Source organism: Malus sylvestris, chromosome 11 (assembly GCF_916048215.2).
Source record: "Malus sylvestris chromosome 11, drMalSylv7.2, whole genome shotgun sequence".
NCBI classification, from domain to species: domain Eukaryota; kingdom Viridiplantae; phylum Streptophyta; class Magnoliopsida; order Rosales; family Rosaceae; genus Malus; species Malus sylvestris.
In genome coordinates, this window is record NC_062270.1 from 17,582,558 (window position 1) to 17,602,218 (window position 19,661).

At 40.0% G+C, this 19,661-nt stretch overlaps 1 pseudogene; it reads right to left on the minus strand.

Moving 5' to 3' along the window:
• Window position 1: 1 nt before the first annotated feature.
• Window positions 2-19,185, minus strand: LOC126591041 (bifunctional nitrilase/nitrile hydratase NIT4A-like; annotated as a pseudogene).
• Window positions 19,186-19,661: the final 476 nt, after the last annotated feature.

A 19,661-nucleotide genomic window follows, 5' to 3' on the forward strand; every position in this document is an offset into this window, starting at 1 on the left:
ATTTATGAACTTTATCTCCATACACATGAACAAAGTACAGAACCATATTAAACTTCATCTGTAGCAACTTCTTTACGGTACAAATGAGTTAAAACGATTCACATTTGATGAACGCGAACCATATACGAAATCAAGGCGGACCGGTTACATTGGAAATACATCAACAATGATATCTACAAAAGGGTCTTCTTATTATTATTGAACAGGCCGGCATTTTGCAAACCACTGTCAGTTGGTGAACTGATGAAATCCAATTATGACTTATGGGAGACTTCGCGATCGGTCTTTGCTGAGGCTGATGTGAATGTAACTGGAGTTGCTGGATGGTCCCTCACGATCAAGCTTAGCACTTCAGGCCGTGAGTAGTGTCCAACCACATCAAAGTCAAATTTCGCCCTTGCTATTTCTCCAAGATCTATGCAACATTTGGTCATTAGAAAAAAAATCAGAGCTCGGTTCACTTAAAAGAGCTAGAAGTACAATAGTTCTACTAAAGCTTGAAACCATACCCACTGTAATCTACGTGCGTGTGTGAGAAAGGATCAATCAAACTATATTATCAATTAAACCATATTGCCTCACACCATACACATAACAACAGAGAGCCAAGATCAGAATGTTATCAGTATATTATACCAACATTTACTTTCAAATCCCTCTTATTTTTAAAACCCCTATTGCGCTTCCCCGCCATATTGGAATTTAGAGAAACTTCTTATCATACTATACTAGGGTTCTCGTTTTACTAGAAATCTTAAATTAAGGTTGCATATCAATTGATGCATCTGGAGTTCGTTTTCTGTTTAGATAGATCCGAACTGACGAAATATAGTAAATATTGTAAAGGCAACTGACGAAATATAGTAAATATTGTAAAGGCAGATGTAGTAACTGTAAGTAAATTGTGCTGAAATCTATCATGGGTTGTGAGGGTACTTTAATTTCTGAAAATATAAAGGAGGTTCCTACAATTTCGCTCGAAGTTGAAGTTTTTCTAATTTCCGGTATATCTCAAAGCCAGATTGTTGTAACTCAAAATTATGTCAGCACAGCTTGCAATATAGATACTTAATTGCTGTTAGGAGAGAATAAGCATATGACATACTGAGATCTGCTGAGATGAGTGCCTCCCCATCATAATTGGGTCCAGCGAGAATAGTCCCTGACGGTGAGATGATGACACTGCCTCCGGCACAGACAACAGAATCTGGAGCAGGTTCCTCTTCTGTGCCTGCAAATACATATTCTGGAGGAGGGGGGTAGTCTTTCCTTTGACAGAACGGATTGGCTGATAGGAAAAAACACCCACCCTCTAAGGCAATATGAGTCATTGATGATTACCATAAATCCCTGGAATCAGCTGTAGGAGCACAATAAATCTCAATGCCTGCACAAAACAAAGCATCCTGCATCAAATCACAGTACTAAAGATAATAGTATCAAAGTGGTACTAAGAACACTTTTTAAACTCCACCAAGAAATGCATTGTTTCTACCATAATTTTCATGTTCACGTTGAGTAAAAAAATGTTTTGAACTAAAAAAACAGTTGATGCATCAAGTTGGACCAATTTAGATCTGACCGTGAAATCACACAAACGCACAGGAACACAAAGATGTATCATGGTTCATCCGAGGTTGTGCTACGTTCACGCTGGTGTAGTTCTGTTTCACTATGCAAATGTAGGTCACCTTGTACAGGAGTTTGAGAGAATAGAGAGTCTAGGGTTTACCATGAGAGTCCTCTTTCAAATGAGGGTGGGGTTTCCCAATAGAATAGGATAGAATAAGGGCAAGCCTCCTCTTTACATATATTCAAGAGGGCTAATTGAGGCCCAAATATGATATAAACACACTTACAGATGTTCTTGAGTCATTGTGTTGGAAAAGAAGGTAGCTAGGAAAAACCATGTATTGAATGGATGGTAAAATGCCAATTTGGTAAGGAAAACCAGATTATGCCACAAATATTGGCAGACTATTCTTAAGTCTTTTGAAAGAAGTGTAAATCAACCCCGTGTCTTATTTCAATTTGAGTCGTTTGAGTAGCAACATACTAGACCAATTGCCCAGGAACCTAGAAACTGACTCAACCCCACACAAAGATCGCAGAATAGTATACTTAACTACCTAGCGAGCCAAATAATCTTTTTGACCTGATACTGGTCTGTATTCAAGTTAACACCACATATGAAACTCAAACTTGCATGGCAGGGCATTAAAACTGGAAGAAAGCAAGTTTCAAACAGGGCTATAGCCCAGAAGTAAAATGAGAAACCCAGATCCTAGTGCACTGCCCATGAAAGGCCATCCTCCATTCATATAACACTAAACTTAAATAATGTAATTATGAACACCAAAATAAGAAGTGAAAAAAAAATTGAAGAAATAGCTTCGAAGAAAACTGAAGTATTCAAAAAAGTGAGCCAAAATATTTAATTAAGTGTGATATTTCAAATTTTCCTGTTCAGATAACGAACCTATAGCATACATTGCTGTCCTTAGAAGTGGCATCTTATTTTCCCAACAAATGGCAGCACCTATTTTTCCAATTGGAGTCTCAAACACAGGAATTGTAGATCCGTCTCCAAATCCCCAAATGATCCGCTCCAGTGCTGTGGGCATCACTTTTCGGTGCTTTCCCAAGTAGCAACCTTGAGAATCAAAAAACAGAATAGTGCAATAGAGTGTATATCCATCACTCTCTATCACACCCATTACCAAGAATACCTTGTACTTTCCAGCCATTGCTGCCAATCGATCAACTTCAGGACCTGCATTGGTTAATAAAAAAAGTGAAACTACATATTGTATGTTCACAATTCTATTCGTAGAATGCACTTAGGTCAAACAATGACAGTTTTAGAATACATTGTCCGCCTGCATATTGATTTAAGATCAAAATATGATAGCATGCCTCAGTAAAGTTACTAACACTTTGCGTAACAAGATTTGAATTCCATATATCAAACAATAAGCAAACTGAGATACTTCCAACAAAATTTAGTTGATAACATCCACTTGCAAAATAGTGGTGTAGAATGTTTCGCTGAGAGAGAGCCTGACATGAACCACTAGTGTCCCTTTTTAGCGGCCACAATTAAGTCATGAAGAGCAGAATAAATAGGCCCGTATTTCTCAAGTCAACCACCGGCATCCTTTTGGCCAAGTAAAAATAGTTAAGATGCGAGTCAATGCACTGAGAAACCATTTTCCAATGAATTAAGGTTCTTTTCTGAACTTCTTTGACATGTGAAACAGAAGAAATAATAGTCTAACCAACAAATAAGAAGAAAAACTTGCAAGTCTTTTTTTCTCGTTTTTGTTGTTTTGGCATCCGAACATTCATCGGAGTTCTCACCAAAATGTAAGTATTCAATAGAATCAATTTTTCTCTAGAATATAACTTTCATCGGAAAAAAAGAACTTATAGCAACTAATAGATGAATTTGAAGTTTAACCACCAACTGACATTTCGCTGCACCGACTTCATTTCAATCCACCACTCAATCACACTGGCAATTCTAATGAATTCAATTTATTGCAGTTTCTTACGCATAACCAATGGATGAAATCATCAAGAAAGAAAAAGAAACAAAGTAGTTTTACCCTTAGCTGTTCTGTTCCCAATGACAACGCCAAAATTCGACCCACGGGGATAACCACCCACAAATGCTTCAGGGAACACAACCAGCTGGGCTCCGTACCCAGCCGCTTCAGCCAATAATCTCTCAGCCTTATCTATGCACACAATCAGAAATCAGAACCACCAAAAAACAGAACATCTTCAATCTAACTAAGAAACACGAATGCAGCTAAACTGGGCTAAATATCTGATATCTCGAAAGTTTATTTACCATTCAGAAATTAAAAAGATAAAAAGAAATTAATAATTACACTTCGGAAATTATGGCTAGCAATTTATGCATATTCTTTTCAATAGGTCAGCTTGACCAAGCACCGGATTTGCATTAGTCTTGTATAGGATCCTAAAACAAAAATATGTTGGGAAATGTACAAGCAGTTGAATATCAGTGTGCGCGATAACCAAGATTACAAAATAATAATAATATTATTAAATAAATAAGAATGCAGGAACGGTTACAAAACTCCAAGAAGCTACATTGTGAATAATTTATTCCATAGAGCTATGAAGCATTATATGTATAACGAATAAACCTAATCCTAATACTAACAGGCTAGACCCAAACTAAACTTATAAGAAAACCCAAACAATATAATACCTTAAATACTAATATATTCCAACACGCCCGTCAAACTCATGGCGATATATGACATGAGTTTGCAAACAAGCAGATGTAGACTGACTCCGTTAGGCGGACTGACAGACATGTAAACTTGACTTGACTTGACTTGACTCCACTTGATTGGTGAACTTGACTTGACTCCACTTGATTGGTGAACTTGACTTGACTGTCAAACTGGCAAACTGATTCTTGTTGGCAAATTGATTTTGATTCAGATTGACTAGCATTGAGAGTATGGAAAGAACCCGTCACTAAACGGATGAGATTTTTATATTTCAATTGTAACTACAAACAAACAAAAACAAAACCTATCACTCGAGTGGTCACACGTTCCAAGCACTCTAGTGATTGGCAAGGCTTCAATTAACAAGGGCCCAACCTTCAACTCCATTCTCTTTCTTTGGTTCACGTTAGCAAACTGTGTGCAAAATAAGTGCAGACCAACATTTTGAACTCAAACTCCGAGGTATGGTTGCAGGCTTTTTAGGCGAGGAAGCAATACACAGCAGCGGGATTTCAGGCAATGGTGGAGGCGTGATTGGATGGCTTGGCGGCGGGGTGGATTCGGACCACAAATGTGCTAGGTTTCTGGTTGCAGCGGTAGTGTGCAGATAGGGTTTGCGGGTCTGGGTGAGAGTGAGAATGAGCAGTGTGGTGGTGGGTAGACGCGTTTACGGGTTCAGCGTGAAGTTGCAGCAAATCGATGAGGATTTGCGGCAGTTCAAGGTGCAGATCAGCAACATGTGATGGTTGCAACATATCTGAGATCCAAACTACACAACAACATGTTCAAACTTCAGACATCAGGCATCGGCTCCGCTCCGGTGAGACCAGTCTCCGGCGGTGCGACTCAAACACCAATAACTGATTCAATTTTTGTTTTCTTAACAAAAATAGTAACTAAACAATCTAAACGTAAATGGCATAGGACAAACAAATAGATACGAACAGAAACAGATTAAACCTGAATGATTAAACCTGCTCTGATACTAAGTTGAATATCAGAATGCGCGATAACCAAGACTACAAAATATTAAGAATATTATTAAACAAATAAGAATGCTGGAACGGCTACAAAACTCCAAGAGGCTACATTGTGAATGACTTATTCCACAGAGCTACAAAACATTATATTTATAGCAAACAAACCTAACCCTAATAGTATCAGGCTAGGCCCAAACTAAACTTACAAGATAACCCAAACAATATAATACCTAAAATACTAATATATTCCAACACAAGCAACCCCCATGTGGTTTACCCCATTCAACAAATGAACATGTGGTCTGTTAGCCATTGCGGTTTCTTCAGTTAGTCAAATTTGGTAAGACCGAAATCATATTCTGTGCCCACATCTGAACAAGTATCTATTGCAACCTCCCAAAAAAGTGCTTCCTCGTGAGTTGTGACTACGCTATTATTTCTCCCCAAGTTTTCTCCATAACATAGTGCAAATCCCTCTCTTAGAATTCAAGAGCTAATCATGCAAGGAAAGTGTTTGGGCGAACATTTCTCCGGAGAGGGCTCCTCGGTTCTCAGTACAGCTCTCCAAGGGATTGGCACTTTGGATGTGTAGTCGGGCTTTTTCTTGCTAATTTACTTCAAGAAGAGGATATAGTTAGTTTTGAAAGGTGCCTTTGTAGGGTCTTAGGTGTAGGCCTTTAGGCTCGCAATGAAAACTAACTAAGTGCTAGGCTTGCCACTGCTATCTCAGTATAGCAGGTGTAAAACAAGTGTATTTAGTTGATTACTTGCGCCCCAAGTTACTTTGACTACTTGTTATCAAAGGATTGTCGTGGGTGGGTTAAGTCTACATTGAGTTCTTTTTCTTGCCTTGTGACCAAGGAATTTCAATTCATAGTCTTGTATGTTCGACTGAGGGGAGTCCAGATCCCCTTAAGTCATCTAGTCGGTTCTTGATTGGTTTTAAATGAAGGTGTATTCATTAAGGTGACCAAATCCAGGCACAAATGAGACTCTCAAAGTAAGAAAACAGATGGATATGACTTGAATACATGCTAGAGAATACATTAAGCAGTAAATCTATTAACTTATAAAACAAACAAAGAGCTTTGAGCAAGATTTCACCTTGTTGGGCAAGGTTAAACTTCTTGCAATCACTTCTCTCGAGTTAATAGGGTTTATATACTAAGAAGGGATGGATGGTGAACAAGTTTACATGAGGGAATCACTACTACACCACTAGGGGTGATAACAGAGCTTCTAAACTAGACAAAAGATGGCTTTTGTGGAGGATGATCCTGAAAAAGGATTAAGATCTGGGTTGATTACAGCTTTTAGATGCAAATCTGGCTTGAGAGCAGAATTTGTATGTTTGTTTGTTTGATTGGTTGAGTGTCCTTGTCTTTGGGGCCTCTTCCTTATTTTATAGTTAGCCTGACTGCAACAACTTTACTCTTGCTCGAAAGTTGTTGAAGGGTAGTGAGTCATCAACTTTTTACTTGTATTTCCATCGAAAAGTGCTTTTTGGCTGATTGTGAGTTAGTCCCCATCATTTGACACTTAAATCATAGGCACATGGCTTATGCATTAATAGGAAGGCGCCAAGTTGTCTCTGGTCTTGATGCTGGGCTTCGTTTAGGTCTTCCTTTAATTGATGTTTTTGGGCTTCCACATACTTATAGCCCAAAGTTCAAATATTAACTCAAACAATGCCCCCTTTAATCATTGTTAAGGCTGCAATCCCAGGCACTAATAATGATTAAATAGCCGTCACACATTAAACAAACGTCACATGCCTCCACTTAGAACTTGTGCCTTTTTAAAGCAACCGTTGGTTTATCTAAAACCCCTTGCACTACGAACTCCACCGTTAGCTAACTGCTCCCCTATATTACCTTCATTTAATCTTTTTGGCAAAGCAACCTAGAAATTTCAAACTCTCGAATCTTTAGAAACTTCTTCTTGCTATCCCAATCCCAACTTCAGTTTAAAATTTAGTGGCACCAAAAACAACTGCTCGATCCCAACCCCCCTGGGAAACTGGCGAAGGCATTTCTACCATGCGCCGCTTGCTGAATGGCCTTCATAGCCTTCGGGCAGGCCTGCACACTAAACTCTTTTTCGAAGAAGGATGAGTGCATTCTTTGGGGCCTGCATGGATTTCTCAAGTCCCAATTGCTATTGAAAACAACATGCCCAAAGAGAAGTGGTTGACCACTAACCCATTTAAGGCTATGTCGAGCATCTCGTCCTCTAAATGGTTGAAACACCATCGTGGCTTCCCTTTGATGAAGGATGAAGGATGAACGTAATGGATTAACAAGCTCGAGCCAATCTTTAAGAAAAAATCGATGAAAAATGAAATTTATGAATTGATAATGTTATCCAAATCAACTGTGACTGCTGACAACTGCACTCATCTTTTGGAACTCGGGCACCAACACTTTCGACTTTAGGATGAGCCCTATGTCCCCCACCATCCTAGACATGGCTTAGGTTTTCGGGCTAAGGCCCTCGGGCAGAATTGTGGATGTTACCTATGACTAGGCCTTTTCCTCTTTCCCAACTGCTGAGAGCTTGAGCAGCTTTCCACCCTTCCTTCGTTTAGAGTACAACTCTGCAACTTTCAAGAGTTATAGGACTTCATTCAAGGGTTTTATCCCGTTTGTTAAGAAGGATTTTGGCCCTTCTTCATCCAATGCTAACAGAGATCAGGAACATATGTACTTTTTCCTCTACTGGCTTAACAAACATGTCTTCCTAAATAAATCTAAAGGAGTGAAGGTGGAATGGATTCCTCTAGTAGAGGCTCTTCATAATTTTGACAATGTAGCCACGAGCCTTTTTCTTCTTGCTCATCTCTATCATCTCTTGTATGAAATTACAAAGGGTGAACCGTTCGAAACCAACCTCAATGGTCTATCTTGGATGATCCAGCTTTGGCTTCAATGTTATTTCCCTAAGCTTCGGGCTCCCAACCTAGAATTTCCAGAATGAGTGGCCCCTACTTGAATTTTAGCCGAAACTTCTCTAACCAATCACTCTATCTTCGCCTGTCTTTATTTCTTCAGGGTCTGCAGGACTCAGGCAGATATGGAATTGGGGGCCTCGACCCTAAGGAGATATCCTTGGTTCACTGACCAGGCCTTCCAGGACGATTTTGGAAAAGATGCTAGTCCCCTTTGTAAAGAGAGATTTATTAGCTGCATCCAATCAAGAGATTTGGCTTAGGGTGTGAGGAGTGACCACTATGAGTGCGGGTTAGAAGTTTATCATCCAAACTTTTGTAGTAGGAAACTGGGCTTTAGGCAAGCCATTCCAGTTCCCTTTTTTTACTCTGTTCAATATGGCACTTCCTATCGTCTTCATTCCCCACCCGAAGTCACTTTTCAAGCTGCTCGACGCAGTCTTGAGGTCATGAGCAAGGTTGCCCGAAAGCCCATGGCTCTGAACTTCGAATGTACTTCAAGCTTTTCATCTTGGTGGGAAACAAAATGGACTAAGAAATATGGAGGAGACCTGCGCGAAGCTCATGATCGTCTCTTTAAGTGATTATTCATCAAGTCCTATCCAAAATTAACTGAGCTTGAAGATTGAAAGGAAATGATTCATCAAAAGAATCAACTCCTTTTAATAAGTATTTCTTTCTCATTTAACTTGAAATCTTCACAAATATGCCCTCTCTAACTCTACTCTTGGTTCCTTTGTACTTTCAGCCCAAAGCAACCCCACAACGGTGGTCATCGGGCAAGATAAAGATGCCATAAATGCCCTCATCCTTCAAGAAGCAGTAGCTGAAGCAAAAAGGAGAGGTACTGGAAAGGGCAGAGATGTATTTGAATTACTTGGAGATTCTGAGGACGAAGTTGAACTTGTAGTTGAGTCCCGAGCTACACGACAGACACAGGCAAAGGTGGTAGAGACTTCAGAGTTTGAGCCCGAAGCGCGGCTAGCTCCAACAAAGAAAAAGACGAGGGCACATACTTCTACAGCCTCAAAGTCTTCTACTCCAGTAGCTAAGGTGGGCGTGGGTAGAAAGAAACATAAAGCTTCCAGTAAGTAAATCTTGCTTTATTCCTTCATCCTTATTCACAACTTCGTGATGAAAGTTGACAACTCTATTTTCTTTTATTCTAGGGCCTCAAACGACTAAAAAGCCTACTATCGCTTCAAAGGAGGACCGACTGTGGGCTGAGATATATCAAAAAGCTAAAAACCTACAAGGTTTCATCCTGGAAGAACTGGAGGTACATTTCGGATCTTAAATTTTATTCCTTTGGGTTCTTCCCTTTTCTTTTCTATTCTTTTTCTGACTCTCTACCTGTTTTCTAAAATAGGCCATAAGGGAAGGAAAAATCTCTCCGCCCGAAGCCTCCTCACTTCCAGCCCGAGTGGTACAAACTTCTCGCCCTTAGGCTAAGTCTTCAAAGGTATATCTTTTCTTTTTGTACTTGTATCTTTAACAATCATGGAGTTTTTAACACTTGTTTACTTTTGTAAGCTAAGGTCGGAGAGGCAGCTTCCTCTGCTTGGCATAGTTTTACCTTTATTCCTTCAGCTTCTCCTCCACTAGTGGTGGCTCCTACTTCCCAGTTTGATCCAAGCACTGGGAAGTTGCTACACTTTGTGGAAGATAATAGTCACCTAGTAAGTACTTATATTATCCTTTTTATGTTCAGAGTTCCATTCTTCTTCTTTACTTATCCTCTTTTGACATTTGTAGCCTTCCCCAGCACAAACATTTCATCAACCAGCTATGTTTGCTTTTGGGGAGCCCGTAGTCCTTGAGACCCCGTGGTCTCAAAGGTGACTAGCCTACGAGCTTCTCGGGTATAGTCTTCTGATGCAGTTGTTGTTTCTGAAGTACTCATCTTTCAACTTCAAGTATACCATTATCTAAACTTTCGCTTCTCGTTTTTTGCAAACTATCATTTTGACACTTGTTCTCTTTGATGTCTACAAACCTTAGGTAAGGGCTCAGGCATTATTCCTTCCTCCTTAACAAGCAAAGATGGTCATTCTCCACAACTAAAAGAAACAACTTCTCCTCCATCTCCTTCCTTGGCTCCTGGCTCAACCCAGGTATATTGATCTCTCTTGTCTTACTTTCCTCCATTCTGAATTATAAATGTTTTCTCAACTCTTCTCCCTTGGTTGCAACAGGGCTTTGGGGAAGGTTCGGGTAAGTCACCACCATGTTTTGTTCGCAAAACAAAACTTCCCCGACCTCCTCTAGCTTCTGGAGTCACAGGGACTCCTATCCTAAGGCTAAAGAAGAAGACCAAGACCACCATTACTTCTATCTCTTAGGCTCCCCCCTCTGTTGAAACTTCCTCCATTGCTGCACCATCTGAAGTAGTTGGAGCACGACCTTCTTTTCTTGTACCGGTTCATTTGATAGTATCTCTACCTGAGCTTTTTAAAGAATTTGGGCAACTTAAGACAAAGTTAAGATCTTCAAAGCACCTATCTGAATCTTCAGGTCTTCAAGATCAACGTCGAGTCTTTCGAGAATGGTCTAGGAAGGATTTCTCAGCATTTTTCAGCCTCAAAGCCCTCCATGATGTAAAGAAAGCCGTGACCGACCTTTTAAAGGCCGATCAACTATCAAGAGTTCAGTACGAATAATTTTTCTCATATTTCAAGAACTTGAGGGCTCTTAGAAAGTAGCAGAGTTGGGCTGAGAGGCAAGCCAATCAAGTAAAGTGCTTCAAGGAGAAACAATCCAGTACTTCAACTCAAATTCAACAGCTAATGGATGAAGGCTCAGTCACGGAGGAGAGGATCAAAATGGTGTCTTCTGATATATAGAAGTTAGAGGAGCAACTTGTTGTGTTGAATGCCAAACAAGCGACTTTCCTTGGCAAGCTTCAGCAGCAAATTGAAGGAGTGAAGAAGGCCAATATCGAACTGAAAGATGCCGAATCTCAACTTATCAATAGCGACACTGTTTTGGCCGAGCCTACCAGAATTTTCACACTTATACAGACTTATTACTTCAGAATAATTACTCTGGGTGAAGATGTACATTTGTTAGGTTAGGATCAAATGTAATCCTTTCTAAAATATACTTCTTTTAACTTGACTTGTTTCACTTCTTGCATTATATTGAAATTCTTATTGCCTCATTTGACTTCACCTTATTTTTGAAATTATTAACTCTTTTTAATATAACAATTTCTAACCCCTAGACAGTTGGATGTCATTTCTTTTAAACACTTAATACTAACTGGATGTCCTTGCCAGTTTTCCCTAATTTGGTCAAGTAATATTTCCCTTTATCCTGTGCTTTTCTCTCTTTTCCATACACTAACAGTCTTTGGATTAAGGACCTGACTACAACTACCTAGTCCTTTCTTCTTTGTTCTGACATTACTAGTGTTAGGGAGTTGGGACAATATGGGGTCGGTCCCATTCTTCCCTTGTAAGGAACAACCTTTGTTCCAAAAGCTTTTGGGCCGTCACCTTAGTTGGGCAGTCGTTCTTATCAGATCTGAAACATTGAAGAATCCCAATGCTAGGATTGTAAAAATTGGCTTCTGCTACATTGGCAGTGGGAAGGAATGGTCGTAACTTGGCTTTTACCATTTCCCAAAATCTAGGTCTCATAGCTCCCCCTTCGTGGTAGACTGCCACTTGTTGATGCAAGGTGGATGGCACCGAGAGACTCTGATGAGTTTTGGTGATGGCTCAAGAGAAACTGGAAACTGTTAAGTTTGTGGGGATAAGATCCTCCTTACTTTTACATACCCTCTTCATCTGCTTGAAAGGCAACACATTGATTGTGGCTCTTTCATCAACCAAAACCCTCTTGAAGGGCATTCCCTCCAGATGAGCAATTACATAAATGGGTTTAAAATGGTTAGCCATGGCGAAACTCGAATGACTGAAGACTATCATATCTGTGTACTCTCTCGGGCTCTCTCTTTGTGGGCTCGGGAAGATCTACTCTGTCTGACTCCTTTTTTCCCGCCTCTTCAACACTAACATGTGCCATTATAGGTTCTGTTGCTAAGTAGTCACTCTCCATTGTGGCAGGTTGATCATGTTTAGCATAAAACATGGTTGATAAAACATAGGTCATGTTTACGTGGAACTTGCTAGGTCCGAATAAGTTTTCATTTTTGCCCCCAATGTGGTTCATGAACTCATCTAACCAGGCCTGTGCTTCTTTTGGCAGCCTCAGCTCGGGCACCTTCTCTTCCCAGGTTATGCCAAAGTTTGGCATTTGTTTTGGAACTTCGGAGAAAGTATCAACCGACAATGGTACGGACAACCCCCTCTCAGGTGAGATAGTTCCAAAGCATATTGGTTCTGGGCTCCATCTTGGGGTTGGCATCATCACCATGTCCTCTTGAGCTCTTCTTAAGATTTTGTATTTCCCGGGATGAGGGTTCTGCAGCACATGGTCTCTTTCTTCTTCGGTCTTGCTATTAGCCTTCTCCACCTCTTACTTGGTTCTCTAATAGAGTTGATTTCTTCCCTTATCGGGTACATTCTCAAACTTTACATTTTCTGAGGTTTCTAATGTAGTGGGGACTTTTAATGAGTTCATGTGGGCTTTATGTTGCCTCTGGACTCTTCTAATCATGGAGGCTCTCATTTCTTTAACATGTCTCCCATCCTTTCTGACCACATACCATTTTCGCCCGAGTCGGGCAAGATTCTTCTTTGTGACTGGATTTACGGTTTTCCCCTTAACTCTGACATCTCCACCAACATAGCTTGGTTGGGGTGACCTCTCATCCACCCATCATGGCACCTTGGCCTTTCTATCCTCTACCTTTTCAGAAGCTTTGTAATTTCTGAACACTTCTGATAAATCCTTTGGTTAGGAGTCTCCTCCCAACCTTTGGAAAACATTCCTAGAGGTTTCTCTCTTAGTTGCCCGAATGACATTTCTACGGGCTTCCTGCTTTTCTTTCTCTGTTCTCTTGATTAGTTCCTGATCAATAATGGTTCCTGATGCTGGGACTTCCAACTCACACTCACATTGGCATCTACTGCACAATACCCATTTTTTGATTATGGCCGCCTTGGGTTTCTCAGGCAACTTTATGGCTCCCTCAGCTGGCCTATCAACTTGCCTTCGTTCTGCTTTCACCTCCTAGGTAGCTTTTCCTTTCCCCTTCTCAGCCCACGTATGGTTGATCATGTTTATTAAGACTTCTGGGAAGGGGTCAGTGTTAATCATCATGTTGGCCTGTGGTTTCTCCAACAACTTTCCCTTTACTATAAGGTCTTGTATCCAGTCCCTGAACTGGACACAGTTGGTTATGGAGTGATTGAAAGTGTAATGCAGCTTGCAATACCTTTTGCCTTTCAGTTCTTTAGGCTTGGGCAGTTTTTTGGCGTTGTCGGGCATGATCACCCTTGCCCGAACCAACTTCTTATAGATCTTCGTGGCCTTGGTTAAGTCAAAGGAATAACTTTGGTACTTGGGGGGTTTCATGGGGACAAATCCACCATCATTCATGACCACTTTTTGGTCCTTTACTGGCTGGACTAACCCTTTAACAGTCAAAGGTTTGAAATGGGTAATCATCTCCGCTGCGCACAAGTTCATTCTCTCTCCTTCATGGCCATTATTCTTTTATGGTTCTTCTTCAAACACCACTTGGTAAATAGCAATTTTGCTTTTGTAGAAAGGAGGCACTTTAGACGAACGCTTTACTTGTTGTTCTTCCAGTAACAACTTCTCATACTTGGTGGCCACAATTACCAACTTTTGCAGCTCATTGAACTTCACGTCATAAAACTTCTTCCTTAAAGGTAATCTCAATTCCTTTTGAGTAATGGATATGATCTATGCATGATTTATAAGGAACTGGCACCTCATCCTCGTCCTCATGAACCTTACCATAAAGTCTTCTATAGACTTATGCTCGTATTGCTTCACCTCCACAAGGTCATTGATAGACATCTCGGGCTCGACCCTATAAAACTGCTGGTGGAATGCCATCTCCATTTACCCCTATTTGGCAATAGAATTAGGGGGCAACAAAGAATACCACTGAGATGATAAGCCCACCAAGGAGTTCCCAAACAATCTCAACTTGTAGTTAGGATTGTTTTCAAATGCCACATTGATTAGAGAACTTAAAATGTGATATCTGGAAGACACATTACCATATTCTCCGATGAATGTTGGGAATGCGGGCATCTTGAAGTTGACTGGAAAAGGGCTATGCTCATCAACGTACTCAAGATAAGGCTTCTGATAAGTGATCTTAAACAGCGAGCGAGCTTGTGGCTGAGCATTCTGGGCCACTATCCTCCTTAACTCGGCTAACTCATCCCTGAGCTGTTGGTGAGCTGTATTATCAGGAAGAGTATGAGGGGTTCCCATTTCGGGTTACGATCATTGCCCGAGAAAGGCTTTTTTCTTGTATCGAGCTTCCTCCACTTGGCATCCTCTCCCTTACTGGCCAATGGTAGAGGCCTATAAGGAAGAGGTTTATCTGGCTTAATAGGCCCGCCTTTTCCATTGGATTCCCCGATCAACTGGGGCATCCCATACTTCATTCTTTCTTGACTGCCCTGCCCCCTATTATTAAATGAAAATAGTGAAGGGTCGGGCAACTCCGCTTCTAGGATTTCCTCCAACACTGGCCCACTAGTGCTAGATTCTTCCTTGTTTTTATCCTTACCATTCTTCTCCTCGAGCAAAGGAAAGAATGGAATAATTGGTTCTTCTTCGAGGCTTGCTCCCCTCACATAACCATTTTTTGGAGTAGAATACTCCAGATCTAGTTGCTTCTGCAAACTCTTTGTTAAAGAACAGAGTTTGCTGACTTCTCCCCTGGTTTCTAAGGAAATCTTCTCTATATTCCTTAACACCATTCCCTCTGACTTCTCAGATAAGGTTGGGTTTCTCAAAACAGCTGGTCCTTGTAAGGAGGGAATGTTCTCTATGTGGTCTACCATGTTTGATTTTGGTAGAGACTAGGGTAGCTTGTACTCTGTGTTCCACCTGAAGGTTTTCTCGTTCCTTTTTCTTCTTGGCATACAAGACTAATGTGGTCCTACCAGGCGTGCCAAAACTATGTTCGGGCGAAGATTTCTCAAGATATGGCTCATCGGTTCTCAGCACAGCTCCCCAAGGGCTTGGCACTTTGGATGTGTAGTTGGGCTCTTGCTTGCTGATGTAATGCAAGAAGAGGATATAGTTAGTTTTGAAAGATGCCTTTTGTAGGGCCTTGTTGGAAATGTGCCCTAAAACCAATCATATGATGATACTTTACGGACATTTCACATGTTAAACTAATCTAGTTTAATATAAAGGGCAAAGATTATTGTTTTAAGCCGTCTCATATCAATGTTATATGCTTAAACAATAAGTCCAAGGAATATGTAATTGGGAGAATGTGACTAAAGAACTTAGATTCATGAGACCATTCTTTTTTGTATACATATCCTAAACGTTCCTAATCATAGGATTGCCAATTGGGCATTAACGGTTCGTTAAGATCAGTACGTGCTATGTTTTCTCTTAATGAGAATGACTGGTCTCGAGTCATTGGTGTGACTGACACCAAGACAAGCATGTATGTGCTCAATAGAGAACGAGTCCACTAAACATGATCAACAAGGAGTTTTCATATTCATGTTACATGAGAACTCATGGTTGAGATAATGCAAAGTAGTCCTTTGACCTGAGGCATCATAGTTGTCTTGTGGTTAGGTCCTTGATGTTTGACTATGTCAAAGTCACTCTGTTAGAGGGTGTCCACGATATAGTTGGAGTTAAGCCACTTAGCCATGGAGGCAAGTGAATGCGCAACAAGGGATCTCTAACCTTTAAACTGTTTGAAGGAGAATACTCTATGATATGATTAAGAATCTCTGGCCAGAGTATGAATGAGATTTAGGAAGTCGTTCCAAATCACATTCAAGGTAATCATATAAGTAAGAGAATCACATTGGATAGTAGACATGAATAAACTATCAAACCAAACAATGTGGTCAAGAGTATTGTATTGGAGAAAGACCGTATTGCATTGTAATCCTAAACTAATTAGGTTCTCCACCTCTTTTGATTAGCTTGGGTAGCCATGATATACTGTTAGGTGTCACTCATGGTTTGTGGAAGCCCTAAAGGTGTGTAATCACGAAAGGGAGAATTGAAAGTAAGTTTTAATTCACAATCGATTTGAAGAGTTCTAATCGCCCACTGCCTCGCTAAAAGGAACCTAATGGATCGTACACCGTGTAAGGTAGAGATTGAAGAAATAATGAAGATGTGTAAGGATAATTAAATGGTTTAATTATTTATGGCTAGGATTAATTAATATGTTAATTAATCAAATGAATAAGTTCGTTATAGACCTCGGGTTAATTTTGGGCCGCAAGGCCCAATACGGTTTGAATGTCAAGCCCATTAACTCAAGTTGTATGACAACTTGAATACACAAAGGGCTTGAAATCTTAATAAACCCTTAAGGCCGGCCACATTAGAGGATGAAGGGTTTTGGTTCTTTTGTCACTTAATTGAAGGGACTATATAAAGAACTTTATAACATTTCATCATTAGGGTTTCTTTTGGAGAAAAGATGAGAACACAAAGCTCTCTTTTTTCTCTAAGAGGCTGGCCACCCTAGAGGAAATTAGCTAGCAATTTTACTTCCTCTAGGTCACTCATCTCTTCATCAATACTCTTCTTGGTGTGGAGACTTATAGGTTCTCTATTTTGGGAACTTGGAGAATCCATTCTACCATCCACATCCAAGAAATCCATGGAGCTAAGAAGTAAGGATTGAAGGCCTTATCTCTTGGGTGATTAGCCTTTGCTTATGCAAAGAAGAGTCAATAAAGGTATAATATTTCTCAACTCACTTTGTTCTTGAGTTGAGTCTTGGTTCACCACACTTACTAGGCCTTGAATTTCATGGGTAAAGTTTTGTTTTTGAGTGCATACAAGCATGATTCCGCCTTTAATTGTTAATTTCATGTTGTAGATGTTGCTCACATGAACTTGTTTTCACAAATATTTCCTTCAAGCCTTAGGTGTAGGCCTTAAGGCTCACAATCAAAACTAACTGAGTGTTAGGCATGCCACTGGTATCGTAGAACAAGTGTATTTAGTCGATTACTTAAGCCCCAAGTTACTTAGACTTCTTGTTATCAAAGGATTATTGTGGATGGGTTAAGTCCACATTAAGTTCTTTTTCTTGCCTTGTGACCAAGGACTTTCAGTTCATAGTCTTGTATGTTCGAGTGAGGGAAGTCCAGATCCCTTTAAGTCATCTACTTGGTTCTTGATTGGTTTTAAATGAAGGCATATTCATTAAGGTGAGCAGATCCAGGCACAAATGAGACTCTCAAAGTAGGAAAACAGATGGATATGACTTGAATACATGCTAGAGAATACATTAAGTAGTAGATCTATTAACTTATAAAACGAACAAAGAGCTTTGAGCTTGTCGGGCAAGGTTGAACTTCTTGCAATCACTTCTCTTTGAGTTTACAGGCTTTATATGCTAAGAAGGGATGGATGGTAAACAAGTTTACACGAGGGAATCAATACTACGCCACTAGGGGTGATAGCAGAGCTTCTAAACTAGACAAAAGATGGCTTTTGTGGAGGATGATCTTGAAAAGGATTGAGATCTAGGCTGATTACAGCTTTTAGATGCAAATTTGGCTTGAGAGCAGAGTATGTATGTTTGTTTGTTTAATTGGTTGAGTGTCATTGTCTCTGAGGCCTCTTCCTCCTTTTATAGGCAGATTAGCCCGACTGTAGTAGCTTTGCTCTTGCTCAAAAGTTGTTGAAGAGTAGTGAGTCAACATCTTTTTACTTGTATTGCCACCGAAAAGTGTTTTTTGGCTGATTGTGAGTTTGTCCCCATCACTTAACACTTAAATCATAGGCACATGGCCTATGCATTAATGGGAAGACGCCAACTTGTCATTGGGCCTAATGCTGGGCTTTGGGCAGGTCTTCCTTTAATTGATGTCTTTGGGCTTCCACACACTTGCAGCCCAAAATTCAAATATTAACTCAAACAGAAAGTATAGAAGTCTTAAGTATTTCCTTGTTCCTCAATCAACCCACTCACGCCCTGAAAGTCTGAATGATCAATAGGGAATCCTCATAAGGATAAATTTTTTGCCACAATCTTAATGCAATTGGAAACGAAGAAAAATGATCAACGTCTTGAGCTGCCTCATTCCATGTGATACACCAAGTCTTATTGAGCTCTATGATCGAGTATAGTGAAGCTAAAGATCATATGAGCCTAACATTTTGTTTGAGCTCAGCTCATTTCTTTTACAAACTGAGTTCAAACAAGACGAATCAATCTCAAACTGTATGGAGCAAATTTACAACCTACACTAAATCATATTAGCAAACGATATTTCCACAAAACAAGTAGTAAAAATATATACAACCACAACAATTTTGAGCAGGCAGCATTGGATCACACTAATTTGCATAGTCATTAAACTAAGAACTAAGGAAAGTCTTTCAATTTGTCAAAGTTTACTCGAAATTAATAAGAATCTGAAACAATGAACTGGAAAAATTCCAAATCCCAAAACCCAAAACCCAAATTGAAATTAGAAGCTCTGAATTGAATTTAGGAAAGCAACATAAACACAAACAGTGAGAAGAAAAATGAAGTAAATAAAAAGAGTTGGTGGGGGTGTGAGAGAAAAGGGACCTAGAGCGGCAGGGGTGTCGTAGAAGACGGTAGAGGCTTGGAAGACGGTGGCGCGGACGGTGGGGGCGGAGTAGTCAGCTCCCATGTCGACCTCCGCGATCAGAGGGGTGTGGTTCAACGCTGAAGACGACGGTACCAGAGCCATTTGAATTAAATCTTGTGTGTGTTCTTCTGGATTTTTAGTGTGTGGATGAAGAACGAGAAGGACCGATCAATTTTGAATGCGGACGATTTGTGATGATGAAGTGCCTGTAATAAAATATGCGTCGAGTGAGGAGTGAGAGTGATGGTTTAGTTTTTTTCCATTTCTGGGGGCTATGTGTTTGTCGCGCTGTGTCAATGATTGGTTGTGTCGGCGGGAACTATTGTTTTTGGCACGTGATATAAAAAAAAGGAACTTTAACGAAAAGCATCCGGTACTGTTCATTTTTTAACGAAAAACCACATTTTTACACTAAAAAGTCAATCATGGTACTATTCACTTTACCCTTTATTTTGTTCTTATCATTAAAACTCAAAGTTTTCAAGCCATTTTCATTAGTTTTCCTTAAAAATAAGGCTTATCTATAGTAATGGTTTCTCAATTTTCAGTTTTTGAATTTTCATATTAGTTTCTTTAAGGGTTTTTATATTACAAACAGTTTTGAAATTGATCCTCATCATCAAAATGGTATTTGAAATTGAAAATCGATTAATGTAGTCCTTGAAAATGGAGGCCGCAATTCAATGGTTGGTGGCGTCAGTGGGAACTATTGTTTTTAGCACGT